We start from the raw sequence: 13,606 nt of genomic DNA on the forward strand, positions 1-13,606 counted from the left end.
TCTGCTCAACCCCTGCCCCAAAAGGGCTTGAGCTGTGACGGTTTGTGCCCCGCCCTGACCCAGGGCCTGGGCCCCTTAACTGCTTGTCTACTCAACCCCTGCCCCAAAAGGGCTTGAGCTGTGACGGTTTGTGCCCCGCCCTGACCCAGGGCCTGGGCGCCTTAACTGCTTGTGTGCTCACCCCTTGCCCCGAGGGGCTTGGGCTGTGACTGTTTGTGCCCCGCCCTGACCCAGGGCCTGGGCCCGCTTAGACGGTTAGTTAGCGCTCAGCCCCTACCTAAGGGCCTGAGCTCCTGAACTGTGAGCCGCTCAGCCCTTGCGTACAAGGACCTGAGGCTGGACTGTCTGCAATTTAGTGAGCCGGTGTGGCACCCCTCCATCTCGGAGGGTAGAACCCCGGCTCAACCCTACTACAGGTGTGCATACGCATAAACACAAGCATATACAGGAGTTGGCATTACAAGGTTAGCTCATATCACAGCTCCTGAGATACTGGAGTTATTTCTTATTCAAAGTAGAGGGAATATTAAGGGATTACTGTTGATAAGTGTTAACTATTATATAGAACTCTCCAAGCACATATCTTAACCTTAATATCAACCTTAGCTTTATAAAGGAGATAATTTAGTATGGTCCCATTCAGCAAATCACTTAAGCATATGCTTAACTTTCAACGTGAAATGCCCCGTTGAAATCAGTTGAATCAAGCATTTAGTTGTGTGGCTGAGAATGCTCTAAATTTTAAAGGTGCAGTAACCACACACAATCACCAGTTTAGAGCTCTATATCTCCCTCAGGACAGTGCAGCTGTCTGTGGAAACCTTGTGCCTGAGAAATGAGGAAGGTTAGGGAACAACACCTGCATAGATTTGTGAAACATTTGAACCTGGGCTTGATATTCACAAATTCATCTGATTAGGGAGGGTTCTTCTGTGCAAACTGCACACCTAGCCCAAGTGATTACATTCTACCCAACTTTAATTCCCTATGTAATTTCGCTTATTCTTCAATACCTGTCCTAAACTGTTGTATAGTAGTGCTGTAAGCAATCAGACAGCTGTCAGATTTGGGTGCATCTCAGTGATGGGGTTTTCAAAGTAGGATTTGTAAAGCTTTTGGGCATCATTAGGAATAAAAGGCTCTATGTAAATGTAAAATACTATTATTTATTATCTCCCACCACTGCATAGGTTGTCTGTTGACCTACAAACTCACAGAGGAGTAAGGGGACATAAGAGACCCCTTTACTACCATTGCACTGGCTACCTCATGCATCATATGAACTGGAGGACAGAGCAGCCTCCAAGGAGCCACTACTTCCCATCTCATGCAGATGGGCAAAAAGTGCAGGGCCAAGATGGAAAATGAATGAAGCCCAACATACCAGTCAACAGAGCTGAGCCAATGTGGAAGGGGAAGCAATCTGCTACTGGAATAGAGCAGTAATAGCTTACCTCCCCTCTGAGGCCAGGTGGGAGACAAGGGAATGAACAGTGACTGTCAGAGTGACTATTAATACTGTGGTCTTCTCCTCGGGCAGTTATGCACTCGATAATATGGGCTCCAAGATCGCCTTCTTACAAGAAAAGTGCACCCCCTTCATTTCTTCCAGAGTTTATTAATGATTCCCATTTTTTTCCAGTGGATTGCTGGATTTTGCCTTTATCTCTCCCACCATCTCTTAGAAATGTGTTTCTTGATTCTAGAGAATCTGTTTGCCTGGTGCCAAGAACAGTTGGTATTTCTGTCTGGCAAGCTGTGTTATTGTTGTTGGGTTTTTTTGTTTGTTTGTTTGGAGAGGAACAGCGAACACACGACAGAAAAAAAGCAAAACATTGCAAAGCTGTCTCAACAAGCTACTAACTGAGTTACACAGGCCATATTACAAAATTCAATTTTTTTTAATTATATCCAGCAGACAAGTCAGCAGGGAATCATGCATGAAATCCAAGCACCCTGAAGACCAAGAGGGGAAATTTCACCTCTTTATAAAGCAGAGTCCAAATGATTAAAATGATAGTGGCCCATCATTTTAATTATCTTTCCAGTATGTGTCCTCTAATAGTGCTCTCTCCCTTGCTTTAACACAGTGAGGCATTAATTCACTCCTCCCATTGTGGTGCAAAAGGAAAGCAAGACTCAAGATGTCCCATTCTGCCAGTATCTGATTCACTAGGTAGATTACAGTTACCCAATTTTCTCCTTTGACTATTTTACGTTGGTATCCCAAGTGACATATCAAGTTCCCAGAATTCATGATTTGGGGGGACATTCTGATTAGAGTTTGGGGCTTGGGGAAAAGTCAGAACATAAAAAACATGTTTAAAAGACACACTACAAAATTGAGTGAATTGATTTTGAACGAAGCACCACTGAGAGAACAGGGAAGGGTGATGCTATGGGAACCAGTGTACTCCAAACAAGAATTTCTTTGAGCGGGAGGTATGCTCTTGTGGTTAAGGCACTAGACAGGGATTCAGGAAACCTGAGTTATATACCTGGCTCGGATACAGACTTGCTATGTGACCTTGGGCAAGTCACTTAGTCTGTCTCTGTCTCAGTTTCCGGCCTCTAAAATGGGGATGATAGCAATACATTCAAAATGGGCAAGATACAAAAAAAGTAAGTTCTTCATGGGAGGGACTATCCTTTGCTATGTTTGACAGGTTGGAACCCAAGTGTCTGTGGGGGCCTCTAACTGCTAACATAAACAACAAACAATAATACATCTGTTGCCAAGGTACTAACTTTAAGAATGGGGTAGAAGTTGGATGTCAATAGCTCAGCCATGCCTGAGAGAGGAGTTAACCCCCAAAGGGTTGGAGTTTTTGTTCAATCAATGGTTCTAAAGCCTACATAAAGCTTACCAAAATTCACCAAGCCTTTGTAATGATGCTGCTTTAGAGAGCATCTCCCGCACCCTGAGTTAATATTCTGACATTTGATTTAATGCATTCCTAAATGTGCCTATCAATAGGTTTTTAAGTGACGTACAATAAAACAAATATAACTTAACAACTTATACAGACAAACTTCCCCAGAAGATCGGGCACAAGGGTAAACCTGACAGCTTTCAGTCAGAGCACCCCACCAGACAAAAGGGATCAATTAACATATCACCATAAACAAAGAACAGGTTTCTCATCACACTGCCCTCCCGATCCCAGGAATTGTCTGTGTATGAAAATAAATGCTGCAACATATAATAATATGTGCAATTCCAGCTGCTCAGTTGGTTGAGTGCAATAGATTTGTGTTTTTTAATATTTATATATGGGTGTCCATATTTACTCTGTGCTGGCTTCATGCAGCAAGTGGGATGCTGGAAAAACACAGGAGGAGAAGAAGCCTATTCTTATACTTAGCAATACCCTGGCTGCTCACAGGAATGGGGTTATACAGCCAGCGTGGAAGGACAATGGGACACACAGACATGCAGATCAGCAAAACAAAGCTGATGCCTTTAAATGTTGGTGTGACGGGGGACATGCACCTCTTGGGAGCACCTCCCGTCAGTTGGGTGCAAACCTGCACTCTCTGCTTGCGGTGCCCTGTCAGCTGTCAGCCTCCTCAGGTGGATCTTCAGTGGCTCAGCCATCTGGCCAAGTCACACATGGTCAAACGCATGAAGGAACCCCTTCCAGGGTAAAAGGTCCAACATGGCCTGTCCCTGTGCCCTAGGTAATGACAAAAGCTCTGCTTCTGACTCAATCATCAGCCCCTTCTGGGCTATCTTTAAGTCTGCGTTTGCCCTGATATAGAGCAGTGCCCCCAGGGCTGTCTCCCTGGGGACTCTAAGTCCTGCCCTTCACTTGGGCCTCTAAACAGCCTTATCCCATTCTTGGGGCTTAGGCCACCCTGCCAGTGGCTGGTGGGGGATGAGGGAGGACCCAGGCCTGCCGATTATTCCAGGTGATGGACCCAGGGACTCTATAAATAGCAGCCATGTGCTACTTTCTGGAATGCTGCTACTATTCGCTGGGCCACTTCCCACATAGCCCCTTCCCCTCAGGGCTGAAGATCTCAACTCCTCTCCTTCCTCACCCTTCTGGTTCTAGTCAGCAACTGATCTGCTCTAGCCCCGCAGCTCCTTTTAACTAGGCCTACTGTGCTCAGATTGGCTGCTTCCTTGCAGCCTCTGTAGGAAGGCCTGGAAGACCCACCTTCACTGTTCCTTTTCGTGTGTGTGTGTGTGGTAGGACCACGAAGCCTCCAGCAGCGGGCCTCAAAGGGTCCAGTACACCCCGTCACAGTTGGTTTCCCAGCTTTCACAGAGTCCCCTAGAAGAAAGCAAGTTCTGAGCTGTGAGCCAGCAAACTTATTACCTATAAAATTAAAAATCAGCAAGCACAATTAAAACCCTAATAGTCAACATTTAAATACATTGCAAGTCACTTTTTTTTATGTGGCCAGTTTCTGCTTAAAGAAACAAATTCCAGCATAACTATAAATTCAAGAAAAACCACGATTTAGAACAGACATTCTGATACAAGTTTAACTGGAGCAATGCTAACAGGTAGCTCTCTAATAAAGATTCAACCAGCATAAATGATGGTTTATTGCAGCCTAATAAACCTTCCCCTCCTACGTAATTACTTTTGAAGCGTAATGTGCTGCCCTGGTCCACACCCTCCTCCCTGTCACACTCACACACACATTTTTCCTTTTGTAATTAAATGGAAAAAAGTCTCTGTATTCGTTTTCTTAACACTTTATAAAATAACAGCGAGATTAATTAAGAGGTCTATATTTCTATTTCAAGGTTCAAATGCTTTCACTCAGTGCGTTGTGCTTTCAGAATCCAGTGTCAGCAGAATCTCTGACTAAATATACAGACTTTTTTTCTTAATCTCTTCCTCCCTATATACAATTTCTAAACGAATATGAGTGGTTAAGAGCCCTGGGCCACATTCTCAGTTGTAGTAAACCACCAGAGCTTCATTGAAGTAAATGGAGTAGGAGCCAACAGTAGTGGCAGAGGAATATTGAGTAGGAATAGACAGTTATATTACCTCTGTATGTGACACTGGTGCGACTGCTACTTGAATATGTGTCCAGTTCTGGAGTCCACAATTCAAGAAGGATTTGGAAAATTTAGAGAGGGTTCAGAGTATGATTAAAAGATGCCTTATAATGATGGACTCAAGGAGCTCAATCTATTTAGTTTATCAAAAAGAAGGTTAAGCAGTAACTTGATCACAATATGCAAGTACCTATGTGGGGAACAGAAATCTGACAGAGGGCTCTTCAAACTAGCAGACAAAATTCAGTGGCTGGAGCTGAAGCTAGACAAATTCAGGCTTGAAATAAGGCAGAGATTTTTTTTAACAATGAAGGTTACTAATCCCTGGAACAATTTACCAACAGTCATGAGGTAACCTGATGAGGTTCAACAAGGACAAGTGCAGAGTCCTGCATTTAGGACGGAAGAATCCCATGCACTGCTACAGACTAGGGACCGAATGGCTAGGTAGCAGTTCTGCAGAAAAGGACCTAGGGGTCACAATGGACAAGAAGCTAGATATGAGTCAACAGTGTGCTCTTGTTGCCAAGAAGGCTAACGGCATTTTGGGCTGTATAAGTAGGGGCATTGCCAGCAGATAGAGGAACGTGATCATTCCCCTTTATTCGACATTGGTGAGGCCTCATCTGGAGTACTGTGTCCAGTTTTGGGCCCCACACTACAAGAAGGATGTGGAAATATTGGAAAGAGTCCAGCGGAGGGCAACAAAAATGATTAGGGGTCTGGAGCACATGACTTATGAGGAGAGGCTGAGGGAACTGGGATTGTTTAGTCTCCAGAAGAGAAGAATGAGGGGGGATTTGATAGCTGCTTTCAACTACCTGAAGGGGGGTTCCAAAGAGGATGGAGCTCGGCTGTTCTCAGTGGTGGCAGATGACAGAACAAGGAGCAATGGTCTCAAGTTGCAGTCGGGGAGGTCTAGGTTGGATATTAGGAAACACTATTTCACTAGGAGGGTGGTGAAGCACTGGAATGCGTTACCTAGGGTGGTGGTGGAATCTCCTTCCTTGGAGGTTTTTAAGGCCCGGCTTGACAAAGCCCTGGCTGGGATGATTTAGTTGGGAATTGGTCCTGCTTTGAGCAGGGGGTTGGACTAGATGACCTCCTGAGGTCCCTTCCAACCCTGATATTCTATGATTCTATGATTCATTGAAAAATTTTAAATCAAGATTGGATGTTTTCTAGAAGATATGCTCTAGTTCAAACAGGAATTAATTCCAGGAACATTTACTGTGTAGCGTATCACCCTCAACTCCCTCTGAGGTCAATGGGAGTTGAGGAGACTCAGTTGCTCATAGGAGGTACTCAGCACTGTGCAGTATTAGGCCTCAGGGACAAGTATGTCTAGCTGATGCTTTTAACCATGGAAGCTCCCCAGGAGTTAGGCTTAAGGTCAGGATTAAGAGGAAGAAAGGAAGTCAGCCAGATCTCTCAGCAAAGCAGAATCTGAGCAAAATTCGACACCCTTCCTGGAATACGTTTGACCCATCACTAAATACCAGGAAGTCACACTTCGAAGTTTTGGCAGTTCTTACAGAAACCTTCAATGGCTGACACAATCAAGATACTGGGTCTCTAGGAGTAGAGGAAATGCTATGATTTAAAAAATATGTAGTGCTGGAACAATTGATCATTCTGAGTTGTGTTCCCAGAGGAATATGGTCTCTGGCTGAATAGTTTAATCATAGGTTTAATTTACATGATATTCCTGACAAAGATTGAATAGGATGCAGTAATTTAAAGAGGTATATCTAAGCATTTTGTTTTCAATGAATCACTTGTAGTTCGTGAAAAATATGAAATGTTGATACTGTGCTATAAGATCATGTGCATTTTTGTACTTAAAGTGAATATATACTGTGTGAATAGAGTTGTAGCCAGATATATGATACATAACATATAGGGCAGATTTCCAAAGGAGATCAGCACCCAATCACTCCCATTTTGGTACCCAAGTACAACTTTGTCTAGAATAGGATAAAAAGTGTGCTGTTGGCATGTTCTAATATTTTTTAACCTCTAGAGGTGAACCTAGTCTTTAACTCAACTAGCTTAGCACGTGTTAAAATGTACGCTGCTTTTATCTATACTAGACTTTTCAAACGTGTTAAACATGCAGGCTAACACATGCTAACAGCTTACCTTTAGGTCCTAGTCTAGATAAGGCCTAAGTGGCTAAGTTTTTAGAACAACCCAGCTATTTATTTAGGCACAAAAATGAAGTGGCCAAAATTTCAGAATTTCTAAGCATCCAGCGCTTCCATTGTTCTGGATGGTAGCTGCTAGGTGTAAGAACTTTTGAAAATCTGGCCAATGCACAATTAGAAGACAAGGACTACATTAAGGCAAAATTTTTAAAAATCAGGACTCACAAAAGTTAAGCCCTGCCTCCTGGGTAAATTACATGTTCCATGATGCAGCACAGTGGTTCAGCAAGAGGGGAGACCTTGATGCATCTTGGGAGTCTCTGGCCACGATTCAGTATGAGAGATACAGTTTGGCTGAGGAATCCAATCCATAGTAGAGAACATGAGCATGAGGCAGCCAATTAACTCCCATGAAGCATCACAGAGGTATTTCCAAATACAAATATTTCAGTTTTTATGCATTCACTTTTTCAACAAAATTCAAAATTTTCCATGGAGAGCAGAGTCTTTTTGTGAAAAATAATGTGTTGTGGGGAAAACAGAATTTCCCATGGAAAAAAAACAGTTTGATAGAAAAATGTTGACCAAGCCTAAATGATGAACATTTCGATTAGGTCAACCCCAGTATAGAGCAATATGCTGCAATGCAAGAGCCAGCAGCTTACTTGGTCTGGATGGCTCCTGAGGGAACAGAATAGTAAGACCCTAAGGAGCCAGTGTTAGGGGAAGAAGTTGTTTAAGTTCTCTTCTTGAAGTTTAGAGAGCCACTTGGCAGCAGCTGTCCTTGTCGGTGAGAGAGGGAGATGGAAAGCATTCTTATAAAAATAAGTTTTTATTCTTAGAAGTAATAATATTCCCAGTGTTTATGCAGATTAATTTTAAATGAGCATGTGTAACCATAAGATTTGGTGCTTGCACAAAGGAACTGTTAGAACATGTATATTTCATTTACATAAACTCATTTATGCTAATTTAATTAGTTCTTTGTTTTGTTCTTGATTCACCACTGAACTGTGAGATGCCCTCTGTCACAGATCTTCAGAGAATAGAGGTGGGAGATAGAGAGAGAGAGGGACATCTACTGAACACGTCCAGATGGGGGAATAAATAGAATCCTGGGTTCCTACAGACAAACATCTGTAATCTCCCAGGCCAGAATCTCAGAGGGAGCATTTCAATGATTCTCCCCACCCACAAGAAATATTGGGAAAAAACTCTTCCCCATCTCTATTCCCACCAGCACATTCCATATTCAAGCCTGATAACATCAGTCAGTCTTCATGGCCCATTTAAATCTTTACTGCTCTACTGAGTCTGCCAGCAGGGATGCCAGCTGAGGAGTGGTGGTTTTTAAAGATGAGACTATTAAGCCATGTTTTATTAAAGACTTCTCAATGCAAACAGTATGAAATCACTTAAAAAGTGGAAATCCGATAGAAAACAGAACCAAATATTCTGAGTCAGGAATATCCCAGGTGGCCTCAGTCAATACATGTACAGCACAGATTTTGATACAAATTTTCAGTTATACCCTTTCCCACTTATGTAAAACTGCAAAGTGCAAACCACCACTGGCTGGCATGACTACGTATGCTATTTTCATGTGCAACTCATGGGTGGAACATCTACTGGCTCCTCTGCATGAAAGAACCAATGTCCAAGCTGATCCTCCAATTTGTGTGGGCATATTGTGATCTGGCTACTGGAAAATTAGACCCAGAATGTTCCTAGGATAACATATCTAAAATGATCGGGGTGGGGGAGGAGGAAAATAATAAACAATCAGAGAGAGAGAGAAAATTATCCTAAAAATATCCCATTGACAGGGGATGGGATGGATCAGGCATTTAGCAGTGGACTATGGCGCCTTTCATTAATAGTGATTATTAATCCAGCTCAGATGGTAGTGCACAAAAATTATCATCATCTGATGATTGTTCAGTAACCTACGTGACACAAGTGGGGAGCCTCACTCCAGTTCCATCCACATCCAAGTGTCCATTCACATCAAACACCTCATGATCGGTACTAACCAAAAAGACTGAATAGGCATTGAGGATGAATTACCCTCTCACCCCACAATGTGAGGTTACAGAATAAGATGGAGGTCATAGGGCAATGCGAGGAAATTTTGCAGGGCAAGCTCCTGTATATGTTCAGTAGATAAACTAAGAACTTCAAATCCAAGGCTGTCAAATTCAGCACCTTTCCCAGTATTAGATTCTCTCTTAAAAATATGTATATTGTTTAATGATTTTAAAGTGTTGTGAAACATTTGGAACATTAAAAAAACATGGAGTCCAAGACTAGCTGAACTGTCTTGTGTTTTCCCAACTAATATTCAGCATACAAGAAAATACGTCTTTTGGGTACATCTACACTGCATCAGGGAGTGAGTGTCCAAGCCCAGGTCCACAGCCCTATGCTAGCATGCTAAAAATAGCTTGTGTAGCTGATGCTTTGAGATTTTGACTCCAGCTGGAGCTTGGGCCCTCAAACCCACCCACGCCACCAAATTTGAGACCCTGAGCCAGGATGCCTAGAAAGCTATTTTTATCATGCTAGCCCCATCCTTGCTAACACAACTCTGTGGATGGTGTGGGAGCAGGGCCCCCGAGAGCGGGTTCGGACCCCAGTGAAAAAAATTTTTTGGGCCCCCCAGCAAGGGCGGACTGGCTAAACAGGGCCGACAAGAGGGGGGGGGAAGCCAGGCCCTGGGCCCCCTTCCGGACCTCCAGGCCCCGGGAAGGCAACGGGGGGTGGGGGGGGCGGAAGCCGGGCCCCGGGCCCCCTTCCAGACCGCCGGGCCCCGGTAATTTGTACTGGCTTCCCCCCCCCTCTCGTCAGCCCTGTGTGGGAGGCTGACTCTCAGATGCAGTGTAGACATACTCTTTGTTTCCCAAAGCCTTATCAAACCTTACTCAGCCCTATCTGGTTTCACAGTGCCTCTGCATGGCTGACACATGGATTAATAGATCTCATAACACGGTGAAACTGGCACCTCACACACCATCTTCTTTGACAGCTACCCCTCAGTTGTACACCCCTCCCCACCGCCACAAACTTTATTCCTCCTTCATCCACTTGACTGGTTTGCTCTGTCTTTCTACAGGCACTTTGTCACAGGACCAGCATGTGATCAGAGACTTGAAATATTTCATCCCATCCTATCCAAAGGCTCCCCTGAGATCACAAATACGGTATTTTAGCATAGGCTCACTTTCACAGAGTGCCAGGGCAGGATGCACCTTGGCTGAGCATCTTTCCATCAGTGGGTGAAGTGGCAGTGAAGTCAGTCTTTCAGAATTTGGGTTGCAACTCTCTCTTATCTTCCAAGCATGGTCTTAAAGTCTCCAATGGATCATTCCTTTTAAAACCCGTGTTTTAGGGGAGAAAGGAGAATGGAGATTATTAGTCATGATTTCCAGAAGATCCCCCCATCTCTCCTCTGGCAATGCTTCTGGGACCATCCAAAGCCAGGTTTCTCCACATTGTTCAGCTAATGCACCTCAACCACAATGTGCAACAGCCCAAATATGCTCCAGTCCCAAGGAGATCTGGCCAAACACATCACATGGGTGGGCTTATTGAGTGAGAATGTTAAATTCATTGCAATTGTGTTGTAAAGCAGATTCAAACCTAAGTCTCCAGCTGAGCAAGGCTGATGCATTAACCCATGCTGCCCACTTGACTCTCTCCTAAGGATCACAATAGATTTCTTTTCATCTGCAGAAGAAAATAAATTGCTGGAGGGGAAAAAAAAAAGATTTGGGCTCTTTAAAGACTAATCACTTTCAGACACTGTATGGCAAACAGTGAGATTCAGACTGAATCCTTTTACAGCATTACTCATGACAGCTTACAACCCAGACTATTAAACATTCATCAATAAAAATTTAACATCCCATCTTCCCTTTGATATCCTCAACTGCTCCCTACATAAGACAACAAGGCGGCTTTCCACAGCTCAGTGTGATGGCAGGACATCAAAGGAGCCTCCACAGCTAGCCTGCTCCGAACAGTTTCTTGTATTTAGAAAGTAGAGATGTCACATGGGAGGAGAGAGAGTAACACAGGAGCTTCTCTCTGGCTTGAATATATATAATCCCTCCCGAGGGGTGCAGTATGCCCACATTGTGTCTGTGCTGCAAGTCGCAATACACGTTTCTCCTGTTAAGTATCCTGCAGACCACAAAGCAGCAGAAAAAGAGCAGTTAAACAGTGTGTGCTATATGAGCTTCTGGAAAACCAGAGAGGATTTTTATCTAAAAACGGAAGGATTTTGTTCCGTCTCTTAACTGAACCATTTGCTATGGCTGCTGTTCACGAGGGGAAAGAATAAAACAAGATCTTGTAAACAAATAAATCTCTTTGTTTTCTTGCTGCCTCAGGAAGGTAAGTTCATGTGATTCCTCACCGTTAAAAAAAGGCAGACAGGGGATATCCAGAGCTTGAGAGGTTCAATTTGGATTAGCACTCCAAGAATTCAGATGCTGAGCCAAATGATCTGTGTGTTTAGATCAGAGGTGGGCAAACTACGGCCCGCGGGCCACATCCGGCCTGTGGGACCGTCCTGCCCGGTCCTTGAGCTCCCAACCAGGGAGGCTAGCCCTGGGTCCCTCCCCCGCCGTCCACCCTCCCCCACAGCCTCACCTTGCCACACCGCCAGAGCTCTGGCCAGCCGCTCCTGCCGGGCAGCGCGGCGGCATGACTGGCTCCGGCCGGGTGGCGCGGCTGCGAGTTCCTGCTGCTCTGAGCGGCATGGTAAGGGGATGGGGAGTGGGGGAGGTTAGATAAGGGGCAGAGGGTCTCGGGGGCAGTCAGGGGACAGGGAGCGGGGTGGGGTGGGGTTGGATAGGTGTGGGAGTCCCGGGGGGCCTGTCAGGGAGCGGGGTTGTGGATATGGGTCAGGGCAGTCAGGGGACTGGGAGCGGGGGGTGGGGGGTTGGATAGGGGGTGGGGTCCCGGGGAGGTGGTTAGGGGCAGGGGTCCCGGGAGGGGGCGGTCAGGGGACAAGCAGCGGGGGGGTTGGATGGATCAGAGGTTATGGGGGGGCAGTCAGGGGGCAGGAAGTGGGAGGGGAAGGAGACGGGGGCCAGGCTGTCTGGGGAGGCACAGCCTTCCATACCCGACCCTCCATATAGTTTCGCAACCCCGATGTGGCCCTTAGGCCAAAACGTTTGCCCACCCCTGGTTTAGATCCTGAAAATTAACCTGGAAATTTCATGAGCACAGGGTAATATGCAGAAGACTATGGGCATCTTCTCTAATTATACTGCAAACACATCCTTCTCTTGTGATGTTTTACTGCTCCTATTTCTACTTCATGACAAGTTTAGTTTGGGGCTGAAAAAGGAAAGAGGGTGTTTTTAAAAAAAAAATTGGTCAATTTTTAACAGTTGTTCTAAGGTTTTCGATGTGTAGGGAAAGGAACTGAAGTGTGTTGAAAGATTCTTTGGAACAATGTCATTCTCCGGCAGGAAATAAGCATTTGGGTAGTCGTGCTGTACTTCTTTGAAAAACTTCTCTTTCCATCTCTTCCCCTGTTCCCCCAATCCATGCCCCTTTTAAAGCTCTTAGAAAATGTCTTTTTATTAGGTGGATAAGCTTGCCTCAAATCTACTCCTTTCTCTGGAATTAAAGAACTGTTTCCACACCACTGGTATCACTCCTTGTGCTCAAATAGGATTATACAATCCCAAAAGAACCCTCTAACTGCTTTCAGGAAGATATCTAAACTTTATATGTCATATGTAATGTTTACGTGGAGATGTATTTTTTAGGGCTGTCAAGCGATTAAAAAAATTAATCATGATTAATCACACTGTTAGACAATAATAGAATACCATTTATTTAAATATTTTTGGATGTTTTCTACATTTTCAAATATATTGATTTCAATTACAACACAGAATACAAAGTGTACGGTGCTCACTTTATATTTATTTTTGATTACAAGTATTTGTACTGTAAAAAAACAAAAGAAATATTATTTTTCAGTTCACCTAATACAAGTACTGTAGTGCAATCTCTTTATCATGAAAGTTGAACTTAAAAATGTAGAATTATGTACAAAAAACCCTGCATTCAAAAATTAAACAATGTAAAATTTTAGAGCCTGCAAGTCCACTCAGTCCTACTTCTTGTTTAGCCAATCGCTCAAACAAATTTGTTTACATTTGCAGGAGATAATGCTGCCCACTTCTTGTTTACAATGTCACCTGAAAGTGAGAACAGACGTTCTCACGGCACTCTTGTAGCTAGCATCGCAAGATATTTACGTGCCAGATGCGCTAAAGATTCATATGTCCCTTCATGCTTCAATCACCATTCCAGGGGACATATGTCCATGCTGATGATGGATTCTGCTCAATAACAATCCAAAGCAGTATGTTTATTTTCATTATCTGAGTCAGATGCCACCAGCATCTTTTTC

Source organism: Terrapene carolina, unplaced genomic scaffold (assembly GCF_002925995.2).
Source record: "Terrapene carolina triunguis isolate 2854851 unplaced genomic scaffold, T_m_triunguis-2.0 Scaffold147, whole genome shotgun sequence".
Taxonomy (NCBI): domain Eukaryota; kingdom Metazoa; phylum Chordata; order Testudines; family Emydidae; genus Terrapene; species Terrapene triunguis.